Below are 25,640 nucleotides of genomic sequence, written 5' to 3' on the forward strand. Positions count from 1 at the left end.
AAGTCTAATTTGTGTACTGTTATATATGATGAAAGTAGTTTCTCACTTTTATCCAGTAAACAGAGGAAGATGAGCTTTTTGGAACGGGAGTAGAAAAGGGTCAGGAAGGGAGGGCAAATATTTGTGTTTTTGACAGTGTAAGTTTATCAGAGAATAAGAAGGCGGATGCCTCACAGTGGCTTGTCGAAATTTCCAAGGCATAGATACTACCATTGGTACTCCATTAGACAGTCATGGCCAGGGCATCTGAAAAACAGCATTATGCCTTGCTGAGGCCAGTTGAGAGGCCAGGAATAATGGTGGCCACAGCGAAGTGTTCTTATAACTCTTAACTCTATTTGTAGTACATTTTGTGGGCCAAGTTACTCTGTTAGAGCCCACGGAACTTGATGCCATACAGTGAGTGCTGCATCATTGTCACCATTGATCTGACCTCAAAATCCGTGGTCTTAACCACTGTACTATTCTGTATAACAAGCATATTATTCAATATACTTGCATCACTTGCAGAAAAACCCAACACCTATTCCTGCAAACAGTGTTAAACTCCAGAGTGACATGGAGCTGTATCCCAAAGGGGGAAACAATATGTAGTATGATCTCTTAGTATGAGTGGGGAACCCCCCCAAATGTATAAGCAGTTAGAAACTAAGTTTCTTTTGCTTGCAAGAATATTCACATCTAAGTAAATTGCAAATATTACAAAACCCTGACTCTCAAGTTCAGCTATTAAAGAAGTCTAGTTATTGCCTAAGTTTCAAAAGAATAGTTCCTGAAGTATTTCAAAATGTTCTACTGACTGCCCCAGCCATTCTCTTTGGAAGCTTCTTTCTCCTCCTCATGGCACATCCTTCTGGCATGCATGACCAGCTGCAAGCTAAGCCCTGTGGAATAAGAATTCTTTCATCCCTTTGTGTGATGTGTTTCATTTTCAGAGTTTGGATGATCCTCTTCGGCAGCAGCAGCAGGCATTGTTAGTTTCAATAGGCAGTCTGGATGCACAAGAACAGTCACCATAGAGGGACAGGCTCTAGGGTCTGTCCCTTCATGCCATGGTGCTGTGTTAGATCACTTTCCTCTGCTGGATTAATGGCCAAAGAAAAAGGGAAACAAACTGTACCCGAAGCAGTTCAATTAAAGTACTTGAACTTCACTGACGTCCATCCTATTGTTATCTTAACTTCCTAACCTGTGGTTAATTATTATGACCAGTAGAAAGGAATAACATAAATAAGAGAATTATCTTAAATTCCCTATTTTCTTTAGTTTGACAAGTCATCAAAATTTTGTTATCTAAGATGAAATAATAATGTGTTTGATAGAGTTCAACTTTTTTTGTTCCTGTTAATCTATCTCTCTCTTAATATCTTCACCAAAGTCACTGCCAGGACTTATTGTACAAAACTGCTCAGCCTTTAAATATTTATCTCTGTTCACAGTCTACACTGCAGCATTAGTTCATTCTGAGCACTTTGGTTTCCTTGAATCTCCAGTTGATCCCACTCCCATGACTGTGATATTCTTTTCTTGCTTAATCAAGAATTCTCTATTTCTGCTCTGTCATCCATGCCACGGTAAGTAGGAAAGTAATTTAGGTTTTTGGCTCTCAGCCTCGTCATTTGTGAAATGACCTCCCTTGACTCTGACATTCTGTGTCCAAAATACAAACTAGGATTTCCAGTCATAATAATTTATATGTATATGATGACTGGTAGTCTGCAGAGTGTTTTCATATATTTTATTTTATATAATTCTGACCATAGTTCTGTGGGGAAGACCTCCTTTTTCAGATAAAGATACTGCAGCTCAGGGAGGTGAAGTGACTTTACCCACTTCAAATAAGTGGTAACTGGCTGAATCTGAACTTTATTCAGAATTTTCCTCTAATAGGAAGAAATTTTCTTTCTTAAAACCTAAATTTCTTCAGTGATTAATTATAAGTTTTTGTGTGCATGAATGTGTGTGTTCACACACATGAACACACTTACTGATTTTATTTGTACCATTTGGTAACATTAAGTACATTCACGTTGCTGTGTAGTCATAACTGTCATCTGTCTCCAGAACTTTTTCATGATCTCAAACTGTGACTACCTGTTAAACAATAACTTGCCATTCACTTTCACTGCCCTTGGCATCCACCATTCTTTCTGTTTCTGTAAGTTGAACTACTCTAAGTACCTCATATAAATGGAATCATTCAGTAAAAAAAAAAAAAGGGGGGGGGGCACCTGGGTGGCTCAGTGGGTTAAAGCCTCTGCTTTCTGCTCAGGTCATGGTCCCAGGGTCCTGGGATCCAGCCCCGAATCCTGCATTGGGCTCTCTGCTCAGCAGGGGGCCTGCTTCCCTTCCTCTCTCTGCCTGCCTCTCTGCCTACTTGTGATCTGTCAAATAAATAAATAAAATCTTTGGGAAGGGGCTTCCTTGTACTTAATTGAATTTGGGATACAATTTGTCACCCTAGTTTTATCAGTGAAGGAGTCTCCCAGGATTCCTAATTAAGGAAGATAAGAAGGAATGTGTTACCTTTCTAGTATAGAATTCTGGTGTTGTTGTGAACTCCTCTGTTAGAATCAATTGTATTTTCCAAGTGTAATTCCATTCTGTCAGAAACCCAATATACCCATATACTTATTAAATAGTATTATTTGCAGTTAGGGAAGATATGAGTATAATAGAAGCCATCTTAGCCAATTCCTGATTCAAGCAAATAGGATACTCTCTGAAAAATGGTGTATTTTGTTTATCTGTTTACCTGATGTTATGCTTACTTAGAGTCATTTGTGTTTGTTTTCAAGTTTGTTTATGCCTGTTGAATGTGCAGTTATAATTTAATTATGCAAATTGATGAAATAGGAATAAAAAAGTATAAAGTGCTGCTGACTTTATGAAACCCAAGTTGAGTGCTTTGGAAAGACTTCTAACATTGAATCACTAAAACAGATTACAATCTAAATAGGTGTGTAAATAACCCTGTAAGATTGCCCAGGTTGGGGGAAGGGGACGAATGTAAAAATTCTGGAAGGATCTTGCAGTGAATTTGCTTTGCAAGTCTCTTTATTTAATCTCTCACTGACTTTAAGTAATCCAAAACCTTTAAACTCTCACTGATTTTAAGTAGATGATACGATGTGGTACAGTTTAGGTAGGAATAGTAATGTGATTTAGCAGACCAAGAATCAATGACAGCCCTTTGGCCCTTCATCAAAAGCTTTGAACTTTATGGGTATAAAGTTTTATGCTTTACTGTTAAATAAACTAAGTATGTTAAAATTGCTTTAACCGGCTTCTTTCTATGTCTCAGTGTCCTGTGTAAAATGAAGAAATAAAAATAATTTTACCTAACAAGGATTTTTTGGAGTGTGTGAGGATTAAATGAATAATACATGCATAGCACCTAGAACAATGCCGGTCACCAGTACTAAAAAAGTTGCCTATCTTCATCTTCGCCATCTGAGATTATCTGATGTAGGGCTTATGTATACTTATATTAAACACATAATTTCTGGATCATTCCTGCCAGTGATTAGAATATTTTAGTAGCAAGATAATAATTGTGTTTGGGTTAGCGGCAAAACTATTTATTTCCTACTTTACATTGTACCCTTTTTTCCAGGATTTATGGGAAGAGGAAATTTGGCTATACCAGTTCTCAGGAGATGCTAAGACCTGAAACTGTGTAAGTGAAAGGGCTAGGTGTAGTCTCAGCTGAAGACCATCAAAAGGAGAGTTTAACATGTATTGGTGGAGCTGTGTGGAATGTGTACACTGTCCCTACCCACCTGGAACCTAGATCTACCTCAGGCATTTCTCCTGAAATGAACACTAAGCTTCATGATTGCAGTCTCTCACAACTGTAAATAGCAAACAAAGAAAAAGGAAGAAAAAAAAGAGTGACAAAAAAACCCCAAAACAAAAACCACACAAATTAGTTGAACTTGAGTAGTTCTGTTGTAGTCAAATACTGACTGCAACAATTGCTCCCTACTCTATGCCTGCAATTCCTAAATGCTTCTGCTAACTGATAGGTTATAGATTTTCATTGCTGAATCCACATTTAGAAATTGCTTTTTAGGGCGCCTGGGTGGCTCAGTGGGTTAAGCCGCTGCCTTCGGCTCAGGTCATGATCTCAGGGTCCTGGGATCGAGTCCCACATCGGGCTCTCTGCTCAGCAGGGAGCCTGCTTCCTCCTCTCTCTCTGCCTGCCTCTCTGCCTACTTGTGATCTCTGTCTGTCAAATAAATAAATAAAAAATCTTAAAAAAAAAAATTAAAAAAAAAAAAAAAAAAAAAAGAAATTGCTTTTTAGAGGAGGATAAAGTTTTTACCTGCTTTCTTTCTGAATGCTGGCACACGTATTTTCATATCATTTTAGTCCTGTTTTTCTACCTAAGAATGTGCTCCTTGTAGGAAAGAAGCTTGGGCTTCGGGGTCAGAGATAACACTAACACTGGTGATAGTTTGTTTTGCCTTGGTTTGGATGTTATAGTGATTCCAGTGCCATTAGAGTGAACACATTATCAGCTATTTATTATTATTATTGTTGTTATTCAAAAAGTAATGCAATTCACTAATGATTTACGTAGCACTTCCATAATCTTTAAAAGTAAAGAAAATAGGTAGCAAAGTGGAATTTAAGACATTTTCCAAAGTTGAAAAAATTTTAAGCGGTATAATCTAAAGTTATTAAGTAGCCTTTTGTATTTTAAAATAGTAAAAATATTACCATTGATCACTTTCATGGCTGTTATAGAATTAGATCTATTTGTTTTTCATATTGTAGTCCATCCTTATCTGTCATAATGTGTTTGGTTTAAATAAATAATGTTTTTCTGTTTCATGACTCATCATAACATTGGGATTACCTCAGCTCATACAACATATATTTTCTTACCTATGAATGTTACTCAGATTTCTCCTCTACTCTGTCTTTCCTGTGCCTTCATTTCAATTATTATTTGTCCTTCCAATTTCAGCTGTCCTCAGCCTTTTGCCCTCAGGTGTGTATTCATTCATATATATATATATATATATATATATATATATATGTGTGTGTGTGTGTGTGTGTGCGTGTGTATTATGTATATATACATATATATTTATTTGTGTATATATAATATATATTATATATAATATATATATTTCTTCTGTAAATAATCTTCTGTAATCTTCTTCTATAAATAATCATTTGTTAACTTGTATCTCTCTTTTCTAACATACACTTTTATTCCTTACTTGGTTGATTTAAATTTTGCCCACTTTTTTCTTTAGCTATACTATTTCCATAGAGTTATTTTACATGAAAACAGTAGTAGAACTTATAAAAACTAGGCAGTATCCTAGAAAATAGCAGTGTTTATACCAAAGTACAATAGGCTAAGTATTCAGGCTTCTGTGCAATGAGGACTTACCCATTATACCTTCTCGTTATACAAGATATTTTTAAGGAGGTAGAATTCAAGAGAATTTCTTTCTTCATATGAAATTCCTGTCAGTCAACATGATATTCAGAACCTCTTGCCAAGCACCTTTCAAGGCAGAGAAAAGAGTCAATCTGTTTCGATACATTCAGAGTGCTAGGTGACTCATATCCCTGGGAACCAGCTCTTTGATAGTTTAAATTTTAGGTTGTGGATTAAGGTATTTCTGTAACTAACATGGGCTGTTTTGCTAAGCCCCAGGTGATAGGCTAATACCTCATTAGCATGATTCCCATAACACTAAAATTGAGGTAGGTAAACAAGATTTAGTTGACATTAGTGAATAATAGTGGTCAGGATATCATGAAACATGAAGTTGATATCGTTGAAGAAATGTAAAATTAGGCTTATGTATACATAGAGTGGTGCTATTTCTATTTTGCTTAGAAAGAAGTTTGGATATCCTTGCAAATGGTATGAAATATGAAAGGCAGTAACTTGATCAAAGTTCTTGCTAAGTTCTCATTTCTCTGTATTGCAGAGGTATACTCCGTATTGTAGGAAGGACAATCAAAAATAAGAATATTTGCAATGGGAATATCTTTCTTTTACTTGTTTTTCAAATAGCATTTTTTTGTTATCTTGAAATTTTTGCTTAGTTATATGTTGAATGATTGGACAGATGTTCAACTAAAGATCAGATTGATGTTGATTGTAAAGATCTGCTGGATATATGTATATACTTTTAAAAAATATGTATTCATAAAATTTGTTCAAGTTGGTCAGCTATTAAGTTCCATTGCTTATCAAATAGCAGATAAGCTATTGCTGCTTGAGTTTTTGGGGGTGATGTTATCTATAATTTTATTTAGTCATTCATTCATGCATGCATTCATGCATTTATTTAGTCATTCATTCTTTCACTGGGTACCTTTTATGTTGGGGATTGTATGTGGCACAGTGGGGAAAGCAAAGATGATGCCTATGAAAATTTATAATCTCATAGCCTTTATATAAACATTCTTAGATATGGCCTTTACTGTATTATACATTGGCCCCTTAACTATTTACATCCAAAAGGTCTAAATACTGTTGTTATTATCAGATTTTTAATTTGCATATTTAGTGTTCTATATACTGAATGTAATGCTAATACTTTTAAATAGATTATAATCCCTAAAAGATAACATAAAATATTACAAATATAAATCTAAAATATTATGATAAACAGAACTTTATCAAATACTTTTTATGGATTTAATACTTATTTTTAATCCTATCACCCTCTTTCCTTTCATCTGATTCCTTCTTTATTTGGGAGGGGAGATGGGAAAAGACAGTTGACATTTAGTAGTGAAAATCCAGTTGAATAGAAAACCCAGCAGAAGCCTTTTGGTTTCTACCTGGTTTCTAGTTCTATAAAATGCAAAGTTAGGAGCCACAGGAGATGAAGGTGGAGAGATATGCAGATGCCTACTATTAAGTACCTTCATCTTATATATGCCATGCTAAGGAGCTAGACATGAGGTAGGATCCACTAAAGGGTTTTAAGTGAGGAAACGAAAGCTTAGTTCTGTTGAGAAAAACAAGCAACAACAACAACAACAACAACAAAACAACAACAACAACAACAACAACAACAAAACATTTCAGGTAAAGAGAAGGGACTAGAGTCTGTGAGACCAGACAATTAACAGTAATGAGGATGAAGTACAGTGAGGGCCTCAACTGAAACAGGAGCTGTGAAGCTGTGAGGAACATCAAGAAGGATGGATTCCAGGGACTTTTGGAAAGTGGAATGTGTTTTTAGAAAGTGGAATTTGGGGTCTGCCTAGCATGGAGTTGGGTGCTATTAAGGAAAAAGAGAAGTTTAGGATGAATCTCAAGATTTTTGCTTGATAACCTGGGTAGTGCTGTTCACGGAAGAAAGGATTATTTGGCCATTCTGAGGTTGGTGAAGGTGAGGGTGGGAGATAAAGAAGATATAATTTAGTTGAGCTTAAAACATAAATTTACTTTGCTTTGAGAAACCATGGTGTGAAGCTGTGACCTGAAAGAGTAAAAATTATGGTAAGTTTACCATGCTGAAGCAGGCTAAGGAGAATGAATTTCATGGGAGAGTATTGATTAGGGAATTCTAATGTAAAATAGAAAATTTAGACTCTAGTATTTTTTTCTTAGAATCCTAATTTGCCGGGGCGCCTGGGTGGCTCAGTGGGTTGGGCCGCTGCCTTCGGCTCAGGTCATGATCTCAGGGTCCGGGGATCGAGTCCCGCATCGGGCTCTCTGCTCAGCGGGGAGCCTGCTTCCTCCTCTCTCTCTCTCTGCCTGCCTCTCTGCCTACGTGTGATCTCTCTCTGTCAAATAAATAAATAAATAATCTTTAAAAAAAAAAAAAAAAAAAAAAAAAAAAAAAAGAATCCTAATTTGCCAAATTTTCCTTAATGACAGCTTTTCCCCATTCTGATATCCAAAAGCTAGACTGGATTGTTCAAATGTTTTAGCTGTATGATGTGTCTCGGAGTCCTTAGGGAACAGCTTCTTTAAGGATTTCTTTATGTGAGGAGGCAGTAAGGAAATGAAGGCAAGTTCAAGTATTAGCTATATGAATTGCTAGTTAAATAACCTTGTACAAATTATTTATCTTTTTTCGTTTGAATCAGATGATCTCTGAAAAGCTTTTTAACAGTAAAAATCCCATGATTTTTGACCCTATGAATGGAATGACTACACCTATAGGATTACCATCTTTGGAAACTTTAACAAACAAACTTCCACTGATACCTGGTGATTGAACACATGTTTTTCCTTGTTCCCTCCTAGTAAAGAACTAAAATTATAAATAATAGACTAAAAAATAAAAGTCTAAAAGAAATGAATTCACTAGCATAAGGAAGAGGAAGCAGCTTATGAAAGACCTACAATTTTTGGAAGATGTAAAGGGGTTGGAGGAATTAGTAGAACTGAGGAAGCTAAATACAGGTGCCTAGAACTATTATGCCAAGGAGAAAACAAGCCAGTTCATGCTCCAGAACTGTCTCAAGAATTGGAAGACAATAGCTGAAGTAAAAATAAATTATAATTACTGTATTCAGAGAGATAGGAAAGATAGTACTTCCATGAAACATGACAGGATGATAACAAGAATAATCAGAGAACAAGCATTCTTATAATACTGATGAAATAACTTTAATAGAAGGATCAAAATTTTCCTGAAAATAGAGCAAAAAATGAGATAAATGGAAAATGGAGAAAAAAGATAAAATCGGACAAATAATATAACAAGCCCCAAATCTGATTAATAGTTTCAGAAAACAGGGGAGAGCAAAGAAAATTATAGGGAAGGAATGGTCATAAAATTATAGGGAAGGAATAGTCATAAAATTATAAAAATTTTCAGAATTGAAGGACATTAGTTTCTAGTTTGAGAGGTCTGCTGGGTACCCATAAAAAAGAGATAGCAGATCTATATCAGGATCCATAACTGGAAAATTTTGACTACCAGCAATATATACATAATAGAAACTTGTAGTTAGAAAATATAGACCTTACACTTTGGCTTAAGAATGACATTAGTATCTGATTTTTTAATGGCTACATTCAAAACTGACAGATAGAGCTTTAAAATTCTGAGGGAAAATCACTTTTAACTTGTAATTCTATACCTAATCAAACTATTAATCAGCTGTGAGGGCAGGAAAAAGACATTTTCGACAACTGATCCTCAAACTTTACCTTCCATTGTTGCTTTCTCAGGAATCTTTTGGGAGGATGTGCTACATCCAAATGAGGAGAAACAGAAGGAAAGGGGAAGACAGAGGATATAGGAAATAGGTGATGATATGAGGTGAGAAAGGTCAAGGGAATTACCTGGACAATATCTGTGCTTTGGTCTTAAGAGTAACCAGTACTTAGTTGGGCAGGAAGATGAAAAACTCCAGAAATAGATATTTTCAGAAGGAAGAATTAGAATTGATAGAATGTTTTATTTTAAGGGTATGAAATATATTCAGACAGGTCTAACATTTCTGTTGTAGAGGCTTGGGATAGGGTCAAAGTGGAAATATTAACTGTAGGAAGGATACATTATTACTCAAGGAAGGAAAGGTATTAATACACTAGCTGGCTGAATATTGGGAAGATACAAGGAGGGAAGGTAGGTGTGAAAAGAGAGCTAAATCTTTATCTTTAATGATAGGAAAGTAATAGATTGTCTAAAACTTACAAATAAAAATTAAGAATAAAATGATATTATGTAGGGATAAAAAGATAAACACAGAAATAATTTTGATGGGGAATCGCAAATGTTGAGATATGGGCTGCCATTTCTTGTTAAATCTTGTACTATTTAGTAAACTATATAGATGTATTACTTTGGAAACAATGAGAAATTACAATTTTAAAATTTAGAAGATTAGGAATAGAAGTATTTTGAGTTTTGATTTTTTTCATATGGAAGAGTAATTCTTGATGAAGTATACATATTTTATTTATCTGGAGGAACTAAATAGTTTATACCCTGGTGTTGCTGACATTTGGCCGTTCTGTTTCTTGAGAATAACTATTATTTGGAGGGTTTCCTCCCATCCCTACAAGGTACACATACTGTTTGCATGGTGAAAGGTATGGTGAGAAAGTTTTTGCTATAATTCTCAGACCTTAAGTATATGTTCCAAATAAAAGACAGTAAGTGTTACTGAGGGCTTAGGCGAAATAGAAACATGATGGGTAAACTTCCATTTGGTTTAGTAGATATAGTTGTATAAGACAAATTAAACATAGTTTATTTGTTAAACAAAGAATAGAGTCCCCTGATTTCAAGTAGTCTAAATACTTAGGGTTTTTTCCTATCAAAAACTTCACATGGTTACTTCGTGTATTCTTATGGAATGCTTTTAACTGTTCACTGACTCATTACCTATTCATCTATAGCTAATGTAAAACCACGTTTGCTGTAGTTTACAAAAATACGGAGGTTATGTGAGTCAATGCACACAGTTCAGAATTTAGGTTATCCTTCATAATCAAAAAATGCTTTGCCAAAAATCCAATATGAGTGTGCTCAAAATATCAAGTTCCTTTTGAAGTTTTTAAATAAAAAACTCCAACAATAAAACGCAATAATAAACAAACAATCCCCCCCCAACATGTCTTGTAAATGAAAGGGTTTAGCAGACATCCTTAAACCTCCTTGAAATAAATTTTAGAACATAAGAGAAACCAAAACAGAGAGTGAGGTAGAAAAAGAGAATTTCTCCTTGATTTTTTTTTTTTTGAACCAAGAGCATAGGAAGAGAGAAGAAATGAAGAAAGAACATGATTTGTCTCAAAGATTTATTTTATAATTGATTGTAGCTTATAAAGGTTTTCATTGATGGTTGTATGGGAAGAAGAATTCTAAGTTTCAATGCTGACACTTTGAAGAGTTGCCCTGTTGTTGCAGCTGCTTGGGCAGCTTTGCTCAAACATCAATGGTGCATTGTGGCAGCTTGCTCTGCTTCCCTGTTTCTGATGGACATTCTCCAGGCAGTGAAGGGCAAAGGGGCTGGCAATGCTGGTAACTGGTATAATAGAAGTTGGACCAGTTTGGAGTGTATGTGTGTGAACTGACATTTAATGACAGCTTCTGTATTATGGTCAGTCTAAGTTCAGGGTCAGAAAGTACTTTCTGGTCAATTAATAGAGGTGGGGGCATATATATTCTGTATGTATACACTATTCTATGTAAATATATACACACACACATATATAGCTATAATATAAATAGATAGATATAGATATCTCCCCTTTTTGTCATAGAGTGCATATTATTTAGTTTTTAGGTAGTGGTTGGTAGAAGGGGCTCTTTGTAGCCTAAAAAATGTTCAGTAGATACTCAGGTATAAGTAAACTGAAATATTTACTTATACTCAGGTATAAGTAAACTGAAATATTTCAATCATAAATAATTATCTTTCAGTGTTCATTATACTTAGTTATTGATCTTTCAGGTTATTTTAATTAAACATTTTCTGCTGTTTGTGAAAATCTGTTCCATTTTTTTCAGCTCTTTTCTGTATGTCCAATAACACTCGAAGTTATTCTTTTAGAATCATAAACTTTTATAAGGGATAGGAAAAGTCACCTCATACTAAATAGATAGGGCCATTACTTGGAAGAATATGGCATAATTTTAAGAGGTGATACAGAGAAGGAAGAATTGATGAACATGTACTTTGTTTATAGTTTTTCTGCTAAGAGGAAAAATCTTTAAATTGGAAGATGGAAATGGAAATTAATGATTGAATTGGTTACCAAGAGGCTATTTTGGTAAATTAAAATTAAAGTCCTTAGGGTTTGGCAAATTCTATTCCAGAATGATAGTATTAACCATAATTTTGGGGGGAAAAAAAGCACCCTGCACATTTATATAATGTGTTTTTCAAAGTGTTGTTAACATATATTTTCACTAAATCCTTATAGTGATCCTGAGAAGTAGCCACTACTACTTGAATAGTAGACACTAGGTCATACCTTTATATTAACTCTCATTTATTATCCACTATACCTAAGAAGACACTGTTACCTCCATTTATAGACATTGTTCACTGAAATTAAATAAATTTTTCAACTCATAGCTATCCATCAAAGCACTGGGAATCCAAATCAAAGGATTTTTCTCTGAAGGCTATGCTTTTTACACTGAAATTCATGAATTCTAGATATGATCACATTTGGAAAGTTGGAAGGTATAAAATACCAGATATAAGGAATTGTGTAAAATCTTAAAATAAAGATAAATTCTGTAATCGACAGAGTTAACTTTATCTCTGGCAAAATTCTGAAGTGAATTAATCAGTTCACCCATGTCAATTAAATATCATTAAATGCTTTAAACAGTTAATTAAAAGACAGAGGTAGTCAGACTAGATGAAAAATAAACAACTATATGCTGTTTATAAGATTACTATATTAAATGGAAAAACAGACATAGATTAAAAATGAAAGGATGGGAAAAGTTATACCAAGCAAGCATTAATCATAAGAAAGCTGGAGTAGCTATATTAATAACAGAAAAAAGTACTTTTCAGGACAAAGAATATTGCCATAGATAAAGAGGATATATGTATCCTAAAAATGTATGTGTCTAATAACAACTTCAAAATAAAAGAAGGATAAAACTAATAAAAATGAGAGAAAAATGGATAATTATACTTGGAGATTTAAACACATTTCTCAATAATTGATAGAATAAATATAGAAAAATCCCAGTAAAAATGTAAAAGACTTAAATAACACTCTCAACCAATTTGGTTTAATCACCATTTATAGAATCTTACATCCTGCCATAGCAAAATACACATTCTTTTGAGGTACACATGGAACATTCACCAAGATGATCATATATTGGGCCTTAAAGCATGTCTTAACAAATTTTTAATGATACAAATATACTGTTTATACAGAGCAGAACGAATTTAGAAATAAAGAGCATAGAGAAAGGTGGGAAGGGCTGAGGTGGTAGAGTAGTAGGAGGACCCTATGCTTGCCTTGTCCCTCAAACACAACTAGATAAATATCAAATCATTTTGAATACTCAAGAAATCAATTTGAGGACTGACAGAGCAAACCACACAACTAGAGAGAGAGAAGAGGCCACATCATAGAGGGTAGGAGTTGTGGAGGCATGGTTTGGGAGAGAAATGGATTGCAAGTGCTGCAGAGAGGAGGAAGCCCTCATTGCAGAGAGACATGCAGGAGAGACAGAGAGAGAGAGAGAGGAGCACTCTCCTCCTCTTTGAGAAAACACTTTCTCAAAGCCATTCACTGGGAAAATGAGAGGGACTGATTTTTAAGAGTTTCTACAACCGTCAGGGTTCAAAGACTAAAGTTTTGGAAGTCCATGCCATGGCTGGTGCAGAGCCCTACGTGCACTGCAGTGCTCCTGTGGAGAAGAAGGGCAGATAGCCTGAGGGCAGGTGGCATGATCTGAGGATCCCCTGGGATGCACTGGGTGAGAAGGTTTCCCCTTCTTGGAGTGCACCTGGGAGAGGTGGCTTTGCCTCTCTGGGGACAAAAGAGCTGGCAGGCCCCATTTCCCTCCCCTGCTCATTACTACAAACTAACTTCAGTAAGCAGCACAGCACCAACTGTGGCAGCCTAAACTGTTTACATCAAGCCTGGCCACCCTGCACTCTACTGGTGCTGCTTTTCTGGGCAAGTGTACCTGAGAACCAGGGCACTGGACTCCCCCCCCCCAGAAGACCAACACAAACACCTCCCCTCCTCTCCAGGCACCATGTCTACTGACCATAGAATTCCGAAAGGCTTCAGCTCTACTGGAAATGGCATCAGGTCTCTTTTAACAGCAGACCAGAGTACACCTAGTTAAAACTCACCACACTCTGGCCAAAGTCCAAACATTGCCACTGCAGGTAAGGAGGAACTGCAGAGGACTGACCTGGGGAAAAGAGCAACCAAAACACAACAGCAGAATGCACACAGCATACACCAGAGACAATTCCTAAAGCACCAAGCTCTGAAAAGTATATGACCTTCTTCATGAAACCATTCCTCTCAGGAGCAGGAAAGTTAACAGGCTTTCCTAACACACGGAAGAAGACAGAAACTTAGACAAAATGCCAAGACAGAGGAATTTACCCCAAAAGGAAGAACAAGAAAAGGTCATGGCCAGGGATCTAATTGAAATAGATACAAATACTATGTCTAGTCCAGAATTTAAAGCAACAATCATAAGGATACTAGGTGGGCTTGAGAAAAGAATAGAAAACATCAGGGGAATCCCTTACCACAGAGATAAAGAACCTAAAAACTAGTCATGCCAAAATGAAAATTGTAATAACCAAGATTCAAAACCAACTGGATTTAATGACAGTGAATAAGTGATACAGAAAATAACATTATGGAGAATAATGAACCTGAAAAGAAGAGGGAAGGAAAAATATTAGAATGTAGACTTAGGAAACTCAGTGACTACATGAAGCATAATAATATTCATATTGTAGGAGTCCCAGAAAAAGAAGAGATAGAAAAGGGGGCAGAAGGTTTATTTGAGCAAATTATAGATGATAACTCCTCTAATCTGGGGAAGGAAACAGACATCCAAAATCTAGGAGGCAGGGAGAACTCCCATCAAAATCAACAAAAGCAGGCCAACACTAAGGTATGTTGTAGTTAAGTTTGCAAAATATAGAGATAAAAAAATCTAAAAGCAGCAAGACAAAAGCAGTATCGAACTTACAAGGGTCTATCCAGCAAGGCTATCATTCAGAATAGGAGAGATAAAGAGCTTCCCAGACAAATAAAAACTAAAGGAGTTCGTGACCACCAAATCAGCCCCACAAGAGATATTTTTTTTTTTTTAAAGATTTTATTTATTTATTTGTCAGAGAGAGAGAGAGAGAGCACAGGCAGAGTGGCAGGCAGAGTCAGAGGGAGAGAGAGGCTCCCTGCGGGGCAAGGAGCCCGATGTGGGACTCGATCCCAGGACGCTGGGATCATGACCTGAGCCGAAGGCAGCTGCTTAACCAACTGAGCCACCCAGGCGTCCCAGCCCCACAAGAGATATTAAAGGGGACTCTTTGAGTGGGAAAGAAAGACCAAAAGTGAAAAAGACTAGAAAGAAACAGAAAATCTCCAGAAACAATGACAAAACAAGTAATAAAAGGGCGCTAAGTTCATATCTGTCAATAATCACTTTACATGTAAATGGACTAAATGCTCCATTCAAAAGACATAGGGTATTAAAATGGATAAAAAAACAAAACAAAACAAAACAAGACCTATCTATATGCTGCCTCCAAGAGATTCAGTTTAGATCTAAAGACACCTGCAGATCGAAAGCAAGGGATAGAGAACCATTTATCATGATAGTGGATATCAAAAGAAGGCCAGAATAGCAATACCTATATCAGACAAACTAGATCTTAAAGCAAATACTGTAATAAAAAATGAAGAAGGGTACTATATCATAATAAATTGGTATATCAAACAAGAAGATTTAACAATTATAAACATTTATTCTATCAACTTGGAAACACCCAAATATATAAAACAATAACAAACAGGAAGGAAGTCATTGATAATAATACAATAATAGGGAACTTTAATACCCCACTTATATCAAAGGACAGATCATCTAAGCAGAAAATTAACAAACAATGACTTTGAATGACACATTGAACTGGATGGACTTAACAGATATATTCAGAACATTTCATCCTAAAGCAGCAGGATACACATTCTTTTCAAGTGCCCACGGGACATTCTCCAGAACAGATCACACACCAAATTATTAGGCCTCAACAAGTACAGAAAGATTGAGATCATACCATGCATTTTTTTTTTTAATCACAATGCTGTGAAACTCGAAGTCAACCACAAGAAAAAATTTACATCCTGCTAAATAAAGAATGAATGAGTCAATCAGGAAATTAAAGAAGAAATTTAAAAAAGAGGAAACAAATGAAAATGAAAACATGATGGCCCAAAACTTCTGGGATGTAGCACAAACAGTCATAATAGGGAAGTATATAGCAATATAGACCTACCTCAAGAAGGAAAAATAATCTCAAATACACAGCCTAACTGTATACCAAAAGGAGCTAGAAAAATAACAAATGAGGCCTAAAGTCAGCAGAAGAAGGGAAATTATAAAGATTAGAGCAGAAATAAATGATATAGAAACAAACAAAAAACCCCCATAGAACAGATCAGTGAAACAAGGAGCTGGTTCTTTGAAAAATTAATAAAATTGAAAGTCCCTAGACATACTTATCAAATAGAGAAAGGACCCAAATAAATAAAATTATGAATGAGATAGGAGAGATCACAACCAACACCATGGAAATACAAACAATTACAGGAGAATATTATGAAAAATTATATGTCAACAAATTGGGCAATCAGGAAGAAATGGGTAAGTTCCTAGAAACATATAAACTACCAAAACTGAAACAGGAGTAAACAATACTTGAACAGACCAACAACCAGCAAAGAAATCAAATCGGTAATCAAAAATTTCACAACGAACAAAAGTCCAGGGCCATATGGCTTCATAGGGGAATTCTGCCAAACATTTAAAGAAGTGTTAACACCTATTATTCTCAAACTGTTAAAAAAAAAAAAAGTGGAAGGAAAACTACCAAACTCATTCTATGAGGTCAGCATTACCTTGATTCCAAAAATAGAGAAAGACCCCATTAAAAAAAGGAAATTACAGGCCAGTATCCCTGATGAATATGGATGCAAAAATTCTAAACAAATACTAACAAATCATATCCAACAGTACAGTAAAAAAAATCATTCACTCTGATCAAGTGGGATTTATTCCTGGGTCGCCAGGGTGGCTCAATATTTGCAAATCAATCAGTATGATACACCACATCAATAAAAACTGTATACACCAGATCAATAAGAACCATATGATCCTCCCAACAGATACAGAAAAAGCATTTGACAAAGTATAGAATCTATTCTTGAAAAAAAACCCTCTACAAAGTAGGGATAGAGGGAACATATTTGAACATCACAAAGGCCATATATGAAGGACGTACAGCCAATATAATTCTTAGTCAGAAAAACTGAGAGCTTTTCCTCTATGTTGAGGAGCAAGACAGGGATGTCCACTCTCACCATTATTATTTATCACAGTACTGCAAGTCCCAGTCCCAGCAATCAGACAACAAAAAGAAATAAAAGTCATCCAGATTGACAAAGAAGAAGTCAAACTTTCCTTATTTGCAGACAACGTGATACTCTGTAGAAAACCGAAAGACTCCACCAAAAAATTGCTAGAACTGATACGTGAATTAAGTTAAGTAGCAGGATACAAAATCAACATGCAGAAATCTGTGGTATTTCTACACCAATAATGAAGGAGCAGAAAGATAAATCAAGAAATCAATCCCATTTTACAATTGCACCAAAAACCGTAAGAGAGCTAGGAATAAACCTAACCAAACCCACAAAACATCTATACTCTGAAAACTATAGAACACTTATGATACAAAGAAATGGAAAAACATCCCTTGCTCATGGGTTAGAAGAACAAATATTATTAAAATGTCTTTATTAACCAAAGCAATCTACACATTTAATGCAATCCCTATCAAAATACCACCAGCATTTTTCACAGAACTAGAACAAACAATCCTAAAAATTGTGTAGAACCACAAAAGACCCTCAATAGCCAAAGCAATCTTGAAAAAGAAAGGCAAAGTTGGAGGCATCACATCTAGACTTCATGCTGTATTGCAAAGCTTTAGTGATTAATACTGTATGGTACTGGCGCAATAACAGACACATAGATCAATGGAACAGAATGAAAAACCCAGAAATGGAGCCACAACTATATGGTCAACTAATCTTCAACAAAGCAGAGAAGATTATCCAGTGGGAAAAAGTCTCTTCAACTGTTGAAAAATGGACAGCTATATGCAGAAGAAAGAAACTGGACCACTTTCTTACATCATACACACAAATAATTTCAGAATGGGTGAAAAAATCTAAGTGTGAGATAGGAAACTGTCAAAATCCTAGAGAAGAACATAGGCATCAACCTCTTTGACATTGGCCATAACAACTTCTTACTACACATACTTCCAGAGGCAAGGGAAACAATCAAAACTAGAAGGCAACCTACGGAATGGGAGAAGATATTTGCAAATGACAAATCTGATAAAGGGTTACTATCCAAAATCTATAAAGAACATAAAAACCTCTTTCATCCAATAAGTAAGCAGATAAACAATGTATAAAATGTGAACAAAATATTTGTCTTTCTATGGTTTTGGATTAACTTTAGCTTTCTGTTCTAATTGAATTTTGTAGTAGCTTTTAGCTTTCATTTTATTACCGCCCTTTTATTGTTACTCATTTCTGTAGATAAAACTATGTAGTGATATTCTAGCCATATGTCCATATTAGTTGACATATTATCATAGCCTTTAATCAGAACTAGCATCCATACATAAAAATTTTGTTGAAAAGTTCCGTAAATTTATATGCCAATTAGCCTATATTTGTGAGATGGTACATGCTTGAATATTTATGGCAGGGATTATAGAAAGTGAAATAAAATTCAAGAAATGATTGTGAGATGTAGAGGATCAACATGTAAATGCACATATTTGCTGTCTTAATTGGTAAAATGTATTATAAATTGTCCTTGCATAAATTGTTTTTGTTTTTTTTTTGTTTTTTTTTTAATTTTTTATTTTTTATAAACATATATTTTTATCCCCAGGGGTACAGGTCTGTGAATCACCAGGTTTACACACTTCACAGCACTCACCAAATCACATACCCTCCCCAATGTCCATAATCCCACCCCCTTCTCCCAAACCCCCTCCCCCCGGCAACCTTCAGTTTGTTTCGTGAGATTAAGAGTCACTTATGGTTTGTCTCCCTCCCAATCCCATCTTGTTTCATTTATTCTTCTTCTTCATGAAACATTTTTGATTTCTAAGAGAGGATGGAAGAGAGCTTAGTTCATTCATTCACTCATTTAATCATATATTTGTCAAATTCCATCGATAATCCCAAGTAAGATATCTGACTGTAAGTCAATGGATTCCGTGTTTTATCAAGGAAGAAAAAAACTTTGGGGGAAACTTTGGAGGCAATAGACAGATGTTTACTTATCTAACTTGGTAATTTGGGAACATATGTATAATTTAAAATAATGTCACATAAAATGATATTATAATATACTCATTATTTGTTCAATTCTTTTTTTATGGAAGTTTCATTCAGATTCTTCACATTCTTAAAATTAGCATCTTTTTCAAAGTTTTCTTAAGTCTGTCTTCAGTTTTACTTAAGTTTAGTTATAGCATATTTTAAATCCAGGTTTGATAGTATCACTTAAAATGTCATCATAAGACACAAATGACATTTGCATAGCCCTAGGGAATTTTTTATAACATGGTCTCAAGTGTATATCATGACCTCTATAAAGAAACAATATAATTCTTTTCTTTTCTAAGTGATGTTTGAAAGTCTTATTTACAATGACATCTAATAGAGTTGTGAATTAAATTGCCAGGAAGAAACACTAAAAATGCATTAATTTTTTTGTCTCAATTTTTAACTTTTCTATCAGAATGAACTGTAAGACCATCCAAAACTAATACTGATTGAGGTCATTTCTAACTAGTATATCTTTCCCAAGTAGTACTTTGTTAATTGGGAATGTGTTTTATAATATGAAACCTCTCTTCTGAGAAATAACATTGAGTAAACAATTTGCCTTGTATCCTGATATATTTAGTCAATACTTCCTATTTGTCCAAATGCTAGAGGAATAAAAGTAATCACCAAATACTCCCTGTCCTCAGAGAATATATGGTGTAGAGGGAGAGGCATGTAGGTCATCAGATATTTCTAATACTGTATAATAATTGCTATTGAAGCAAATTACTACAGAGAGATATAGAGCCATATAGGATGGGTACTTAACCCAAGCCAAGAAGGGCTTCTTATAGGACATGCTGAGAGAAATGGTCCTGAAAAGGTGAGTAGATATTAGCCAGAGGAGGAAATGTTAAGGGTATTGTAGGAAGAAGAAATAGCTTGTTCAAAAGTTTGTAAATTAAAAAAATAAATAAATAAAAATAAAAAATAAAAGACAAAAAAACTCCAGAGGCTTTTTTGTGTGTGTGGCAGGCTCATGGGTGTGCAGACTCTTCATTGTGACAGGAGTGAAGTTTGCAGGCCAGAATGTATGAACATGTGAAAGATGAAGTTATAGAAGTGAGCTAGAACATGCATGGATTACTATAAATCCCTTTTTAGATAGAAGTCTTTAGTATATATTCTTTCGTAGATCATCCAAAATTACTATTTTAAGACAGGTGTTTAAGAAATGCTCAATTAAAATGTAAATAAAAATTTAAAAGTAGTCACATCTTTATAAACAAAGGACAGATTATTGGTTTTACTTCCTATGTGTGTAAGCACAGACTGATGAATGACCTTTCACAGTAGTCCTTAATACTTAAACTCTGTGATAGTAACAGTTGTTGAGTTTGATTCATTTTGTGAAGCTTATGCCTACTTTGAAATGTACACAGTAATAGTCATCTCAACATTTGGTTTAATTCAGCCAAGATTATTTTTTACCTGAAATAACAGATACTTCTGTTGGGATATTACAATTATCATGATCATTTATCAGAATAAATCATATGAACCCAAGGCCCTGACTTTGGCATAGGGTTTAAGCCATAGTCAGGGATTAAGAGTACACTTATCATGATGAGTAATATATAGAATTATTGAATCATTGTATTGTATGACTGAACCTAATATAACACTGTATGTTAATTATACTTCAGAAAAAAAATTTAGGGGCTGACTCAGTAACAGGTTTCGTGGGATCAGGCTCCAGGAACAGCAGCTCAGAGGGTATCTAGGTTTAATAATGAAGCAGAGAGGTCCTCAGTAAAAGTCCTCTAAAGAACCCAGAAGAGCAGCTTGCAGGGAGAAAGATATAAGTAAGCATGTCACACATGGACATCATTAAGGACCCGAGAGAGCTGAATAAGCAGCACCCAGCTAAGCAAAAGGATTTTGCCCCTTTCCTTCTAGTTGCCTACCTACCTCCATCACTGATCCTAGAAAAGATACAGGACAACTAGGAGATGGAAAAAATGAAAAATAACAGCTTCGTATTATTGAAGGCAATGGGGAGGGAAGGTGGGCAAGAAACTGTACCCTATATCAGCTCTCACTGACTTATGTCCATTTAATAAATCTGGTTGCATAATTTTGAAAAATAAAAAAAATAACAGGACTTAAGGTAGTTTCAGAATGGACACATTTGTGTTGGGGACATTTTTCTTTTAGTCAAACTAATTCAGGAATAAAGACTAACTGGATGGAAATAAAAATAACGGATTTTTGTCTGTGTGTGTGTAGATATACTTCAAGTAAAAAGAGAATTGGTATTTGATATTGAAAATTTTATCAGCTATTAATAATTATTTGTTTTGTTTATTCCAACATTATGATCTCAGTGTTACAGGATTTCTATTCCCTCAGTACCTTAGGTTCTTGGGGATGCTGCTTCAAAGAATGAAGAAGTAGGCCAAAGAGAAGTGGGCAGCAAGGCAAAGTTTATTGAGTAATAGTGCAAAGCTCCCCAGAGATGGATGAGACCTAAAGGGTTGACATTTTGGTGTTTTAAAATCTAGGGGTTCTTATGAGCTCTTTTGCAGAACTATCCTGAGTGTAATATCCTGAGTGTGGGCCCCTTGTGGATTGGCTGCTAAGGCGTGCTAATCAGGGCTTTGATCAGGCACCCTTACACGTACAGGGTTATTGTTCAAGTGCTGATAGTCTTTGGGGCTGACATTTGGAGACTAACTGCCTCAACTTATGATAATGACCAGTGTTTTATGGTTAATTTTTTTGGTCTCAGGATGTTTTGCAGAAGTCACTTCTGCAGAGGATGCTCTTGTGGTCTTGCCTAAGCTGTAAAACAGGATGCTAGTGCTGTTTTGACTTAGCTGTCCTTACTCTATATCTTCTTGTTAGGGACCCTGGCCTTGACTTCCTAACTGTCCAACTAACTCCATAACGATACTGTAACGATACCCTAATGATACTCTGGGATCAGGGAAGTGCCACAATTCCAGGTAACTGCACAGGCAGCAAGAGTTGTAAACATCCAATTCCATCATATGTAAGGCAAATTTACATATGAGAGCAAGCTCTTTACCACCAGTTAAATCATGATATGTTTGTGTTGAGTGAATTGTGACAACATTCTGACATAAGTCTATATTCTTTTTCTTTTCTTTATGCTCTGTTTTTCTGAACGTTTCCTATGAAATACAATAATTCCAACCTTATATCAGAAAATCCTCAGGATTTAATATGTAGAAACACAAGATATAGTATGTACTCTTTAGTATGTTTCTTTCTAAAGCAATTTTAGTTGCAGTATGTATAGAGTGAGCAAACTCAGCAAGAGAAGAGTAGTAGGTAGCTTCTCCATGTTACATTTTTACACTACCTGTCTATAGATCAACTCCCTGTCTTTTTTCCCCCAAAGTAGAACCTTTTACAATGTTCCATTAGTTGAGTAGAAATAAGTTTATTAACAATTCAAACATTGTATCAATACTTCAGTAGAAAAAAAAATGAAGAAAAGAATTGATGAAAAGTAATACCAAGGAGTAGGAAAGTACCTGTTGGTTTTGAAAGAACCCCCACGTCATATCTACAGTCTTCTTTGCTCTTGGTTCTGCTATCATACCCTCTTGGCCTCCCATTTTGCAGTATATTTAAAAAATTCATGGTACTGTGACTGAAGTGTGTGGCTCTTAGAAGGTGGGAATTTACATTAGGATTTGTATCTTCAAGTGCCACACACATTGCATGAGTTTGCTATAAAAATAAAACTAATATTTGGAAAGAAAATCTTCTGAAATTAGGTCTATGATGTGGTATTCTGTTCTGCTTGTTTGAGCTATTGCTCAAGAGAAGATGCTTTTCAGATACCATACAAGCCATTCTGTAGCAAGGAACCCCATTTTTATATAGACTAGACTAGACTGTGCATCTACGTTTTATTACTGAAGAGATCCATTGAATGTGATTGTGTCTGGTGCTTTCTTTCAGTGTTTCATAACAAGGTATTTGGATGAAGCTTGTTTCTCAGTCACAGATAAATGCAAGGAGGATTGTTTATGATGTGAATGGGTTGCTACTGAAAGTGTCTCAATTACTTAGTTTTTTAATGTTCAATAAAGATCTGTCTTCCCTGAATCACCTGTCCTAACTCAGACTTAGACTTTTTGTCCTTTTATAAGAATTTCCTTCATCTGTTGCCTGTGGATCTAGCAATTTATCAAGGGGCCCATGAATTTCAGTAGTTTAGAGAAAAAGAAAAGCAATGAAATAAATTTGTTCACATTCATTTCACAACATAAGAAATTATATTTTCACAAGCTTTTATATACATTCACATATTATGTATTGTTCACATATTCATATTGCAAAGAGTATCTCTCAATAATGGGATACAGTATAGGACATATCTTGGCTAAGATGTCTTTATAAAACTTTCAGATTGTTGTTACTTTTCTGTTATATTCCCAGTTCACAAAAATGTATCAGTAGTTAAAAATAATAGTTAAAAATAGGTTCACTGAAATAAAAAAGGATAGGTGAAATTTTTAAATAATTCATAATAATATTATAAATATAGTGAATATTCTGGAAAAATGTTAAATATATATTTAGTGTATGCTGGTAAAAGTGAACATGCCGGTGTGATGATTTTATACAAGTATTTTAAAATTACAAGTAGAAAAGCCTCGTGATGAGTATCAGCAGTCCTCGCCTCCTAGTTCCTAGTACTGTCCCTCTCAAACTTTGTCAGATAATCAAAGGAATTATTGAAACTTTTTTGTCCTTTTTAATGCTTTCTGGTACAAAACTTGACAACTTTTGTTTCCAAGGGTGAAAAGATCAAAACTACAAAAGCTTAATTCAGAATTGTAGTCCTCAAAGCAAAAAGAGATACAAGTAATATACATGATTGCTTTAAAAACTCGTAAATCAACCTTAAAGTTAGTGGCAAATATGCTTCAAGACAAAGGAGAAGAAACTGTTGATAAGATACCTTTATCAAACCACATTGTTTGATTTTGGATTACATCAACACATTAAGTCATTGTGGAAAAATAGATATTGTCTAATGTATGTGCTAGCAGATAATTAAATTTCAAGTTGGAGGTTCTAAATCAGCTCTTGGCATTTAGGCCAAGAATATCTGAGGGAGAAGTACATGATGACTTCTTGTTCTGCTTATCACTAAGACCCCATACTCAACAATAGAGATTTGTGTTTGTTTTTAATAATGAATATAATAATAATAATGTTTTTAATAATGATTTTAATAATAATAGTGGACTGGAAGTGTCATTGTTAGAGTATGGGGTAGGGAATCTTGCTCATAGCAAGGTGAAGTTTTGTTATACATGAATCAAAACGGTTTCTCTTGAAAGCTAATTCATAAGCTATCTTGGCAAGCATGAATAAAGGAGAGAAATAATTCTTCATAATACTTAAAATGCCTATAAAGACTATTCATATAATTGCAAGTAGCATCATTAAGTTGTATGTATCAGTTCTTAAATAGCCTTAACTTACTGACTTAAAATCAACATGATTTTTAGTTAAGATAAGAAAGCAGAACTTTTTTTTAGAATACAAACCCTGGTGCTAATTTCTTCTTTAGAAATTTAGTTTTAGAAAAGTATAGTTTCTTTGTATTTTTTAGTGGATATAAATATTATTTGTTTAATTCAAATGACATTAACTGTGGCTTTACTTATTTAATAATAGTGTGTGTTTCTTGTAGAAAATTAAGTTGCTACACAAAATTATATAGGCAAAAGAAAAATTTCTATATATGCATGTATAAACATGTATACTTATTTTATATATGCATGTATATAAATAGGACTATATGATATGTGTTTTGTGGTTGGTTGAAATTTTTTATAGAGAAATAGAGGAAGAATGTTCAAGATGACTAACTGAATGAATGGGATTGATCTGTTCTTCCAGAAAATTGAACCCTGCATTCCGCAGAGCTTTTTATGATCCTGTTTGTGGCATGAAGATACTTCAGTAAGGTAACATCTATCAGAGGAAGCTCAAATATGATTTGCTGCTTTACCACCATCTTCTAGTATAGCACACTGCATGCTAAGATTGATGTTGGAAAAATATTCTTCCTTCTTATTCACAGGAACACCGTGTCTTTTCTCTTGCACTGATAGGCCTGATACCCATGCAGATAGCAAGAGTTCTAACAGCAACAGCACCAACAAATATTTGAATGCATATTGTGTCACTGTTTAGGCTCCTTATAGGCATTATTTCATTTAACCCTCATAATATACACATAATATAATCATTATGCCTGTTTTAGAGTTGAAGAAACAGTCTTCTAAGTTAAAAGTAGGCTGTGTTCTTTTTTTTTTTTTTTAAAGATTTTATTTATCTATTTGACAGACAGAGATTACAAGTAGGCAGAGAGGCAGGCAGAGATAGAGGAGGAAGCAGGCTCCCTATGGAGCAGAGAGCCCAATGCGGGGCTTGATCTCAGGACCCTGGGATCATAACCTGAGCTGAAGGCAGAGGCTTTAACCACTGAGCCACCCAGGCACCCCTAGGCTGTGTTCTTAATAACTGCTAAATA

The 25,640-nt window shown here is 34.9% G+C and overlaps 1 protein-coding gene across 24 annotated transcripts in view; it reads left to right on the forward strand.

Moving 5' to 3' along the window:
- Window positions 1–25,640, forward strand: part of ZBTB20 (zinc finger and BTB domain containing 20) — an 816,455-nt gene that overhangs the window by 69,927 nt on the left and 720,888 nt on the right. For 16 of the 24 annotated variants that reach the window (XM_059164028.1, XM_059164024.1, XM_059164040.1 and 13 more), the window contains one exon: window positions 25,004–25,071. The exons of 7 other annotated variants lie outside the window; for them this stretch is intronic. The gene's annotated coding sequence lies outside the window, so the exon portion shown is untranslated. Of the gene's footprint in view, window positions 1–24,940; window positions 25,072–25,640 lie in introns of all 24 variants that reach the window. One more of the 24 variants, XM_059164023.1, reaches the window with a different exon arrangement.

This window comes from Mustela lutreola, chromosome 2, assembly GCF_030435805.1.
Source record: "Mustela lutreola isolate mMusLut2 chromosome 2, mMusLut2.pri, whole genome shotgun sequence".
In the NCBI taxonomy this organism is placed as follows: domain Eukaryota; kingdom Metazoa; phylum Chordata; class Mammalia; order Carnivora; family Mustelidae; genus Mustela; species Mustela lutreola.